This window comes from Schistocerca nitens, chromosome 2, assembly GCF_023898315.1.
Source record: "Schistocerca nitens isolate TAMUIC-IGC-003100 chromosome 2, iqSchNite1.1, whole genome shotgun sequence".
NCBI classification, from domain to species: Eukaryota; Metazoa; Arthropoda; class Insecta; order Orthoptera; family Acrididae; genus Schistocerca; species Schistocerca nitens.
In genome coordinates, this window is record NC_064615.1 from 620,280,915 (window position 1) to 620,292,413 (window position 11,499).

An 11,499-nucleotide genomic window follows, 5' to 3' on the forward strand; every position below is an offset into this window, starting at 1 on the left:
GTAAGTCAGTTTAAGTTGGATTAAGTAGTTTGTAAGACTAGGGACCGGTGAACTAAGTAGTCTGGTCCCATACGAACTTACCGCCTACCTTACTCACTGCAAAGCGATCTTGCGCGTGCAGTGAAAGCTTTGTATGGAACTTCCAGTCATGTCAACAAGCTGAACAGCGTACACAAGTCGCATGGTTTGATTCAGCGTGCTCAGTTGAACATGGCGGAGAATGAAGCTTTATTTTTATCTTGTTTACACCAACGACGGCAACGGCCTTGCCGCAGTGGATACACCGGTTCCCGTGAGATCACCGAAGTTAAGCGCTGTGGGGCGTGGTCAGCACTTGGATGGGTGACCACCCAGGCGCCATGCGCTGTTGCAATTTTTGGGGGTGCACTCAGCCTGGTGATGCCAATGGAGGAGCTACTCGACCGAATAGTACCGGCTTCGGTCAAGAATACCATCATAACGGCCGGGAGAGCGGTGTGCTGACCCCACGTCCCTCCTATCTGCATCATCCATGAGGATGACACGGCGGTCGGATGGTCCCGGTAGGCCACTCGTGGCCTGAAGACGGAGTGCTTCTTTTACACCAACGGCTTTCCGTCCATCTTAATCTGCACTCCGAAAACCACCAAACGACGTATGGCAGAACGTATTTTCGGTTTACAGTCATCCCTCCACAAATGGCGCATGGGAAGAACGCTTGTCAATAAACATCCGTATACCCTCTAATTTCACAGATTTTTGCGTCGTGTTTATTTCGCGAGACGAATGAGGCAAGAAGCAGTATGTTGCCCAAAACTTCATGGAACGCACTCTTTAGGAATTTCAACTGGAAACCTCTCCATGATATAATGTACAACGCCACTGTCACCGCGGCTGCCACTGTTGTTGAGTAGGTCCACAATGTTAGCTATCACATTTAATAGACGATCCCGTGACGGCGCCATCACATTACTGTGACCACCACCTACGTTCAACGTCGACGTAGAATAATTAGTCACAGACGACACGTGGCAGCACTGGCAGTGGAGGTTACCTAAAGCGTGTCGTGCAGTGCGGAGAACACAGCAGTCGTTGAGTCGTTGTCGTAACGCGGAAACCGAGCGATGTACCTGACTTCCAAAAGGACATGATCATTGGCTTTCCGGCCAAGGGTGTAAGCATAACTGCTACATCTGCAAACTATTCGCGTGCCCCCGTCGTTAAAGTATACCGTGCGTGACAAAGTGACGTTATTTACAACCGGCACCGAGGCAACAGTGCTGCACCACCGTCCCTAGATGCCCGAGTGATCGACGACCTGGGAGATGTGTACGGACGAATAGACGTGCAAGTGTTGTACGACTGGTGGTACGGATGATACAAGGGGCTATTAAATGTGTACCCTCAACGTTGCTGTTTATGGTCAGCAGGCACCTAGTTCGTGCAACCATGCTGACTGGTGTTCGTGAGCGAAGAAGGCTCGATTTTTTGCCCCAGTACCAAAACTGGACGTCCACTGAGTGTCTACAGGTAGCCTTCTCAGATGAATCACTTTTATGCTCCGTCATAAAAATGGGCGTTGGTGCGTACGGCGTGAAACGTCTAAAACAAACACCCTGTAGCAAGCGTTGAAATGGTCCAGGCTGGAGGAGGGGATATTTTCGTAGCATTCGTAGCATTCTAGAAAGACATGATGGATGTATCTATCCTTTGGGGACCATGTCCACCCCTTTATGTAGTTTGTTTAGCCTCGGCACGGTGGCATCTAGCAACAGAAAAATGCAACGTGTCACACAGACAGTAAAGCACGTGCGTCGTTCGAAGAACACCAGGCTGAGTTTCCCGTGCTCCCCCGCCACCGAACTCCCAAGATTTGAACCCAGTCGAGACTCTGTGGGGTCGCATCCTTCTGGCTATTCGCACCGTTCATTCTCAGCCGAGAAACAGAGCTCAGCTGGCCGCGGCACTGGAGCCGACGTGACTCCACACCCGCCGTCGGTACCTTCCAGAATCTGAAAGAATCTCTTTCTGCAGGTCTCGCAGCTGTCCACGCAACTAAACGTGGTTATTCAGGCCTTTGACGTTTTGTCACTTAATACGACTGAATAGAGTATTACTCCAACCACGTATTAGTCCAGCCAGGAAAGCATCCCAGACAGGTAAGTAATTTACGCTACTGGCCATTAAAATTGCTACGCCATGACGAGATGCAGTTGATAAATGGGTATTCATTGGACAAATATATTATACTAGATCTGACATGTGATTACATTTTTCCGCAATTTGGGTGCATATATCCTGAGAAATCAATACCGAGAACAACCAAGGCTGGTCGTAATAACAACCTTGATACCCCTGGGCACTGAGTCAAACAGAGCTTGGATGGCGTGTACAGGTACAGCTGCCCATGCAGCTTCAACACGATACCACAGTTCATCAAGAGTAGTGACTGGGGTATTGTGACGAGCCAGTTGCTCGGCCACCATTGACCACACGTTTTGAATTGGTGAGAGATCTGGAGAATGTGCTGGCCAGGGCAGCACTATAACATTTTCTATATCCAGAAAGGCCCGTACAGGGCCTGAAACATGCATTTGTGCATTATCCTGCGAAATGTAGGGTTTCGCAGGGATCGAATGAAGGCTGGCCGGAGTGGCCGTGCGGTTCTAGGCACTACAGTCTGGAGCCGGGAGACCGCTACGGTCGCAGGTTCGAATCCTGTCTAGGGCATGGATGTGTGTGATGTCCGTAGGTTTGTTAGGTTTAATTAGTTCTACGTTCTAGGTGACTGATGACCTCAGAAGTTAAGTCGCATACTGCTCAGAGCCATTTGAACCATTTGAAGGGTAGAGCAACGGTTCGTAACACATCTCAAATGTGACGTCCACTGTTCAAAGTGCCGTCAACGCGAACAAGAGGTGACCGAGACCTGTAACCAATGGCACCCCATACCATCACGCCGGGTGATACGCCAGTATGACGATGACGATTACACACTTCCAATGTGCGTTCACCGCGATGTCACCAAACACCGATGCGACCATCATGATGCTGTAAACAGAACATGGATTCATCCGAAAAAATGGCGTTTTACCATTCGTGCACCCAGGTTCGTCGTTGAGTACACCATCGCAGGTGCTCCTGTCTGTGATGCAGCGTCAAGGATAACCGCAGCCATGGTCTCCGAGCTAATAGTCCACGCTGGTGAAAACATCGAACTGCTCGTGCATATGGTTCTTGTCTTGCAAACTTCCCCATCTGTTGACTCAGAGATCGAGACGTGGCTGCACGACCTGTTACAGCCATGCGGATAAGATGCCTGTCATCTTTACTGCTAGTGATACGAGGCCTTTGGGATCCAGCACGGCGTTCCGTATTACCGTCCTGAAGCCACCGATTCCATACTCTGCTAACAGTCATTCGATCTCGACCAACGCGAGCACCAATGTCGCGATACGATAAACCGCAATCGCGACAGGCTGAAACCCGACCTTTATCAAAGTCGGAAACGTGATGATAGGCATTTCTCCTCCTTACACGAGGCATCACAACAACGTTTCACCAGGCAACGCCGGTCAACTGCTGTTTGTGTATGAGAAGTCGGTTGGAAACGTTCCTCATGTCAGCACGTTGTAGGTGTCACCACCGGCGCCAACCTTGTGTGAATGCTCTGAAAAGCTAATCATTTACATATCACAGCATCTTCTTCCTGTCAGTTAAATTTCGCGTCTGTAGCACGTCACCTTCGTGGTGTAGCAATTTTAATTGCCAGTAGTGTGGTTAACAAACCACTGTCATGGCGTCAACGGCCTTGTTGCAGTGATAACACCGGTTCTGTAGGACTAGGCTGGCACTTCGATTGGTGACCAGTCTGCCGAGCTTTGCTGGCGAGCGGTGTGCACGCAGCCATTGTGAGGCGAACTGAGGAGCTACTTGACTGAGAAGTGGCGGCTCCGGTAACGAAAACTGACAACGACCGGTAGAGCGGTGTGCTAACCACACGCCCTTCTGTGTCCGCATCCATTGACGCCTATAAGTCGAGGACGTCATGGCGGTCGGTCAGTACCGTTAGGGTCTTAGAGAGCTTTCGGACGGAGTTTAGTTTTGGTTCTAGTTTAAACCACTATCCCAGAATACGGTACTAGATTCAGGTTGCTTTTCTAGCGGCTTCTAGGGGCAACAAAAATTTAGTTTTTAATAGTTCGCGTAATAACTGACTGAACTGAAAAATGGAAAATGTGTCGTAATCCTCTCATTAAGAGGTATAGTATTATGTAAAACGTTTAACATAATAAGACAAGTATTACTGTTAGAAACTGTAGTTGGCTTGAGACTGCGCAACTGACTGCGCTAATATCTTGACTACACTACCGTGACAAAGTCACGAGATACGTCATAATATCGTGCCACAACTCCTTTTGCCCAGCGTAGTGTAGCAACTTCACGTGGCATGGACTCGTCGTTGGAAGCTCACTGCATAAATATTGAAACATACTGCCTTCATAGCCATCTGTTATTGCGAAAGTGTTGCCGGTATAGTATTTTGTGCACAAACTGACCTCTGGACTACGTCCCGTAAATATTCGGTGGGATTCGTATCGGCTGATCTGGGTGGCCCAATCATTCGCTCGCATTGTCCAAAACGTTCTTCAATCCAATCGTGAACAATTGTGGCACGTTGACATGGCGCATTGTCATCCATAAATAACTACATCATTGTTTGAGAACATGAAGCCTGTGATTGGCTGAAAATGGTCTCCAAGTCCAGTTGGATTAGAGGACCCAGTCCATTCCAAGTATCCACAACCCACACCATTGTGGAGCCACCGCCAGCTTGGGTAGTGCCTTGTTGACAACTTGGGTCCGTGGCTTTGTGCAGTTTGCGCCAAGTTCTTACCAATTGAAATCGCGACCCATCTGATCAGGCCACGGTTTTTTAAATCGTGTAGGCCCAACCAATACGGTCATGAGCCCTGGAGAGGCACTGTAGGTGACGTCATGCTGTTACCAAAGGCACTCGCTTCGGTCGTCTGCTGCCTGAGCTCATTAACTTCAAATTTCGCCGCACTGTCCTAACGGATACGTTCGTCGTACGTCCCACGTTGATTTTTGCAGTCATTTCACGCATTATTGTTTGTCTGTTGGCAGTGACAACTCTACGCTAACGTCGCTGCTCTCGGTCCTTATGTGAAGGCCGTCGGCCACTGTGTTGTCCATGGTGAGAAGTAATGCCTGCAATTTGGTATTCTCGGCGCAATCTGGACAATGTGGATTTCGGAATATCGAATTTCCTAACGATTTCCGAAATGAAATGTCCTATGCGTCTAAGTCTTAATTCTAGTCGTGCGGCCATAATCACGTCGGATACGTTTTTCACATGAATCGCTAAAGATAGCTCCGACACTGCACTGGTCTTTTATACCTTGTGTACGCAATAATGCTGCCATCTGAACATGTGAATATCTCTGTCTCATGACTTTTGTCACTTCAGTGTATCATCAGCACTTAGCGACTTCCAAGAAACTTTACACGTAATTTTAAACCTTTTAATGCAGAGTCCCGTCTCAAAGAGAGACCTGCAAAATTACTGCTCTGAGCGGCACATACTTGAAGAGCTTTTATGTCATAAACACGTAGATGTGTGAAGGAATAGCTTTTGCATAAGATCACGAACAGTAAAACTTCAGAGTCAGCATAGCGTTTAAATTTATTACCTCTTTACTACTAAATATTTTCGAAGTTTACTTTGCACACAGTATCCACATATATCACTGAATGTACCCGCGAAATTATGTTCCTGTGCGACAAATAGTTCAAATGGTTCAAATGGCTCTGAGAACTATGGGACTTAAATTCTGAAGTCATCAGTCCCCTAGAACTTAGAACTACTTAAACCTAACTAACCTAAGGACACCACACACATCCATGCCCGAGGCAGGATTCGAACCTGCGACCGTAGAGGTCACGCGTTCCAGACTGTAGCGCCTAGAACAGCTCGGCCACCCCGGCCGGCAACAAATAGTTCAGGAGATATGAGGTCATAGACATTGAATGCGTGATATACTAACTTTTGCTAAAATGGAGTGGAAATTACCCAGATTATATTTACCCCATGTTTCTTGATGAGAGCAGTTAATGACTTCCAACAAACGTTTAGCATAATTTCAAACCTTTCCTAAACTTATTCACCCTTACATGCTTCAACTCAAATATAAAGAGAGTCATTTATAACGTAATCAGATGATTGAACTTATTTTACACATGGGAGTTTGATTATTGAAAGAACCGAGAATTTACTATTTCTCCAGAACAGGTCTTACAAGTGTTTTGTAAGCCACTTCTTCTTTGGACGAACCACGATTCGTTAGCTACCTTCGAATGAATATCAACCTGTAATATTTTTTTCCTAAAATTATTTTTATATGGTCATTCAATTTTAAGTTGTTCCCAACAGTTTGTTACAAACCCCTATGTAGAGCGCCGAAGGGAAAACGTCTACCGCCGTCGTTGTAGAGAGACTTAGCAGCTTCAGTCATACGCCCGAGGCAGCTCGGTTAGCGACCGCAGACGGCTCTGCACCAGGGAGGCCACGAGTTCGCGAACCCGTCCCAGCCCCTGCGGTCGACAGCTTGCAGTATGCCGTACGGTGTCACTAAGAGAGCGGATGCCAACAGCCCCCTCGCTCCCCGCACCAGTTGAGCTTCAAGGTGCAGTCCGCCCCGCCACAGTTATGACACGGAGATTGGTGGTAGTGACAGCGGGTCGGTTGGCCACCGATAGCCGTCACCAGAGGCCGTCTTGGTTGGCATGCGACTTAAACAATCATCATTCTCTCCGGTTCTAGACGTGGACAGAATGGTGACACGACTGCCTCCATTTGAGCTTCCGGGTTCGCTTATTTACACTACTGGCCATTAAAATTGCTATACCACAGATGTGACAGGAAGAAGATGCTGTGATATGCAAATGATCAGCTTTTCAGAGCGTTCACACACGGTTGGTGCCGGTGGCGACACCTAAAACGTGCTGAAATGAGGAAAGTTTCCAACCGATTTCTCATACACAAACAACAGTTGACCGGCGTTGCCTGGTGAAACGTTGTTGTGATGCCTCGTGTAAAGAGGAGAAATGCGTACCATCCCGTTTCCGACTTCAATAAAGGTCGGATTGTAGCCTATCACGATTGCGGTTTATCGTATCGCGACATTGCTGCTCGCGTTGGTGGAGATCCAATGACTGTTAGCAGAATATGGAATCGGTGGGTTCAGGAGGCTAATACGGAACGCCGTGCTGGATCCCAACGGCCTCGTATCACTAGCAGTCGAGATGACAGGCATCTTACCCGCATGGCTCTAACGCATCGTGCAGCCACGTCTCGATCCCTGAGTCAACAGATGGCGTCGTTTGCAAGACAACAACCACCTGCATGAACAGTTAGACGACGTTTGCAGCAGCATGGACTATCAGCTCGGAGATCATGGCTGCGGTTACCCTTCACGCTGCATCACAGAAAGGAGCGCCTGCGATGGTGTACTCAACGACGAACCTGGGTGCACGAATGGGAAAACGAAATTTTTTCGAATGAATCCAGGTTCTATTTACAGCATCATGATGGTTGCATCCGCGTTTGGCGACATCGCGGTGAACGCACATTGGCAGCGTGTGTTCGTCATCGCCATACTGGCGTATCACCTGGTGTGATGGTATGGGGTGCCATTGGTTACACGTCACCTCTTGTTCCAATTGACGGCACTTTGAACAGTGGACGCTACATTTCAGATGTGTTACGACCCGTGGCTCTACCCTTCATTCGATCCCTGCGAAACCCTACATTTCGCAGGATAATGTACGACCGCATGTTGCAGGTCCTGTACGGGCCTTTCTGGATAGAGAAAATGTTCGACTGCTGCCATGGCCCGCACATTCTCCAGATCTCTCACCAATTGAAAACGTCTGGTCAATGGTGGCCGGGCAACTGGCTCGTCACAATACGCCAGTCACTACTCTTGATGAACTGTGGTATCGTGTTGAAGCTGCATGGGCAGCTGTACCTGTACGTGCCATCCCAGCTCTGATTGAGTCAATGCCCAGGCGTATCAAGGTGGTTGTCCTGGGTACTGATTTCTCAGGATCTCTGCACCCAAATTGCGTGAAAATGTAATCACATGTCAGTTTTAGTATGGCTCTGAGCACTATGGGACTTAACATCTGTGGTCATCAGTCGTCAGTTCTAGTATAATATATTTGTCCAATGAATACCCGTTTATCATCTGCATTTCTTCTTGGTGTAGCAATTTTAATGGCCAGTAGTGTATGCTTTTTCCCTCAACGCCTCTGATTTATTTCCTCTGGAGGGGACAAGTGGAGTGCTCTTTAAAAATTACATCAGCTTTCCTCAACCCGCTTCGGCCCCTACTCACAGGTCACTGGGAGCTGTTGTAACTGCAGAGTGTGGCTTCTTCACAGCACGTCAGTGCTGCCCTGATCACTTCACGATCGTATACAGTGCCCGCCGGGCTCGCCTTCTTGATAGCGAGCGGTGCTTTAGAGCTGACTCGCAGAATCGGTTGAATAATATTGCCCGCGCCTGCCATCTGATGTGCCTATCGGTCACTTAACTACTACCTCCCAGCCAAATTTACAAGTATTCCCCAAATCTACGCCTCTACTTAATCGTGGTGTAGCAGGTTAATTCCAGTTATCCTATGACATGGTACTGTTTATGGTGACTTACCGCCTGTTCCGTAATAATGAGTATTGGGTCTTCTTTTAGCAAAGGCAATCTGGGTTGCAAAATTCATTTTAGTAATAACAGTTACACGTTTCTCTCTTGTGAGGCAACATCAGATCCTCTGAAGACAACTGGACAAACAAATTTTAATGTATCAAACAGTAACGTAATGAAGCATAATTGTAAACTGTGCTGCCATGCATATAGGGATTATAATAAATGTCTTAACTCACGTAAAAATTGGGAAGAAGAATTTTCATTTCCAGTTGCCACAACATAGCATAAAATTAGAATAAATATCATCTGGATAACGTTTTCTCTCATCAGAAGTCTTATTGGAGTTCATCCGAAATTTAAAATAAAAAGGTAAAATCAGTAGGAGGCAATAAGAATGTAAAACGAATAAAACACTTGAACACTTAAATACCTTACATGTGCGAAGAAAGAATTACCCAGCGTAGAAATACGCGTGCAACGTATATATTGGAAGGAAGAAAGTGTTCCGGTGAAGCAAGTCTGCAAATGAGGAGAGCGCGGCAAGTGCCATCAAGCAGTCTCCTAGAAACTTCTCTTCTTGGAAGAGGATTCAGAATAAGAGAACACGTGTCTCGGCTTACCCGTAGATACTAGACCATTACTCAGAACGTCCTCGACGTATGTTAGATGCCTGTTAGGGCGTGATTGTCTCAGATGAAATGGTGGCACAATGACTATCGCCGCTGATTCTTATTTCTGCGTTCCGTGTTCGAAACTAGACTATTATTTTTATTTATTTATTTTAGTTTTTCTTTTATCCAGCCATATCCGTTGAAGGTTACCACACGGAAGCTGATCAAGCTAGAGGACATAAAATTGTTACACTAACTGTTAAATTACAGTTGTGTATCACAATAAGTGTCATACATCTATTATGATGTAATATACGTGTGTGTGATATTTTCATGGGTTACCATCATTTTAATTTCTCATTCTCTTATATTTCACTCTTATATAAATTCTTACATTTATTCCTACGATTATTCAACAGGAAGATCTGCTGCGTTCCCTTGGATAACTCCGATCGGAGAAACATTCAAAATTCCGAGCATCAAAATCATCGCGCGATGGTATGTTTGCAACAGTGACATTTCCTAGTATGAATCTCACTAGGGAAGGAAATGTTAAGATTGTTGAAAATTTCAAGCATTGGCAAACGACGCATTACTGATCACTTTACCGAAAACTGGCTCTTGCAATTCAAATGGCTCTGAGCACTACGGGACTTAACTCCTGAGGTCATCAGGCCCCTAGAACTTAGAACTACTTAAACCTAACTAAACTAAGGACATCACACACATCTATGCCCGAGGCAGGATTCGACCTGCGACCGTAGTGGTCGCACGGTTCCAGACTGTAGCGCCTAGAACCGCTCGGCCACCCCGGCCGGCGGCTCTTGCGATTGACTGTGCATCAAGATACACTAGAGGAATAACATCGAAGACAATTTCGTACAGTTTTCCTATTCATTTATTTTTTTTATTTTTAAATTCATTCATCAGACATACAATTAGTAAAACTTCTTGGCAGATTAAAACAGTGTGCCGGACCGAGACTCGAACTCGGGACCTGGCAGAAGTAAAGCTGTGAGGACATGGCGTGAGTCGTGCTTGGGTAGCTCAGTTGGTAGAGCACTTGCCCGCAAAGCAAAGGTCCCGCGTTTGAGTCTCGGTCCGGCACACAGTTTTAATCTGCCAGGAAGTTTCATATCAGCACACACTCCGCTGCAGAGTGAAAATCTCATTCTGGATACAATTAGTAGATGATTAAGGACATCGGTATTTCAATTTGGAAAATATCTGGGTTGTAATTTTCTGTGGTTATGGATAGACAAAAATAAAAATAAAAACAATAATTGAGATTCGAACAGCGACGCAAAAATGTGCCACCGCTTCATCTTCATTACGACAGAGTGAAAAAAATAGCCTGGCCTGGTTTCGATCAGACAACCTTGCGGTTGTTTTTTGTTAAACTGAAACACCAGCTACAGACAGGTAAAGGACAAAACACGTACCTAGATGTGGTTTTTTTCCTCTCGTGTACAACACAGAGCACAGTCGGCGAAACAGTTTGACAAAGAGAAAAAAGAGAAATGATCACGGCCATATACTTCTACAGAGCACTTCGAATTCTCTGTCAGGTAAAGGCCACACCTGCTGGCAGCTTTAACCAGCAACCTGCCTGGCAAATGTGAGATTTAGTATGTTAGAAAAATTGTCCCGATAATGGGGCAACTGCGAGGCCTCACAACGACAACACGTAACCGTGTCACTAAGTCCACTTTTATGTAGACTTTTATTAGCAGCTACAAGTAATTAATACTCTGTACAAAGAGGAAGTCGTTTTCATAGTGTGAGTTGGGAGACTGATGTTGGGCCGTACAACCTACTAGTGAACACTCGGTAATTGAAGTTCGACGGGATGCGGATAGACCACCGTCCCCTCGAGCAAGCAGAAATTGCGTTGTGACCACTTGCCAGCTCAAGATGTATTCCCCCAGGCAGCTCACCGCAATATAAAATTGAGGCGTTGAGATCAAAAAGGGGATATGTCACTCAACTGATGTTCTGAGATGTATTGAAAAAACTGTATAATTCTGAATAGCGTTATTCCCAAACCTTATAGTTAGTCCCACAGACTCTGAGGAAGAATGCAATGTTATACCAACAATCTGTAATCATAGGATGAAGGCAACTAACAGAAAATGGTAATAGAAAATGACTGACATATCCCCTTTTTGATTTAAACAAGTC

At 46.2% G+C, this 11,499-nt stretch overlaps 1 pseudogene; it reads left to right on the forward strand.

Moving 5' to 3' along the window:
- Positions 1 to 256: 256 nt before the first annotated feature.
- LOC126238431 (5S ribosomal RNA) lies at positions 257 to 373 on the forward strand (annotated as a pseudogene).
- Positions 374 to 11,499: the final 11,126 nt, after the last annotated feature.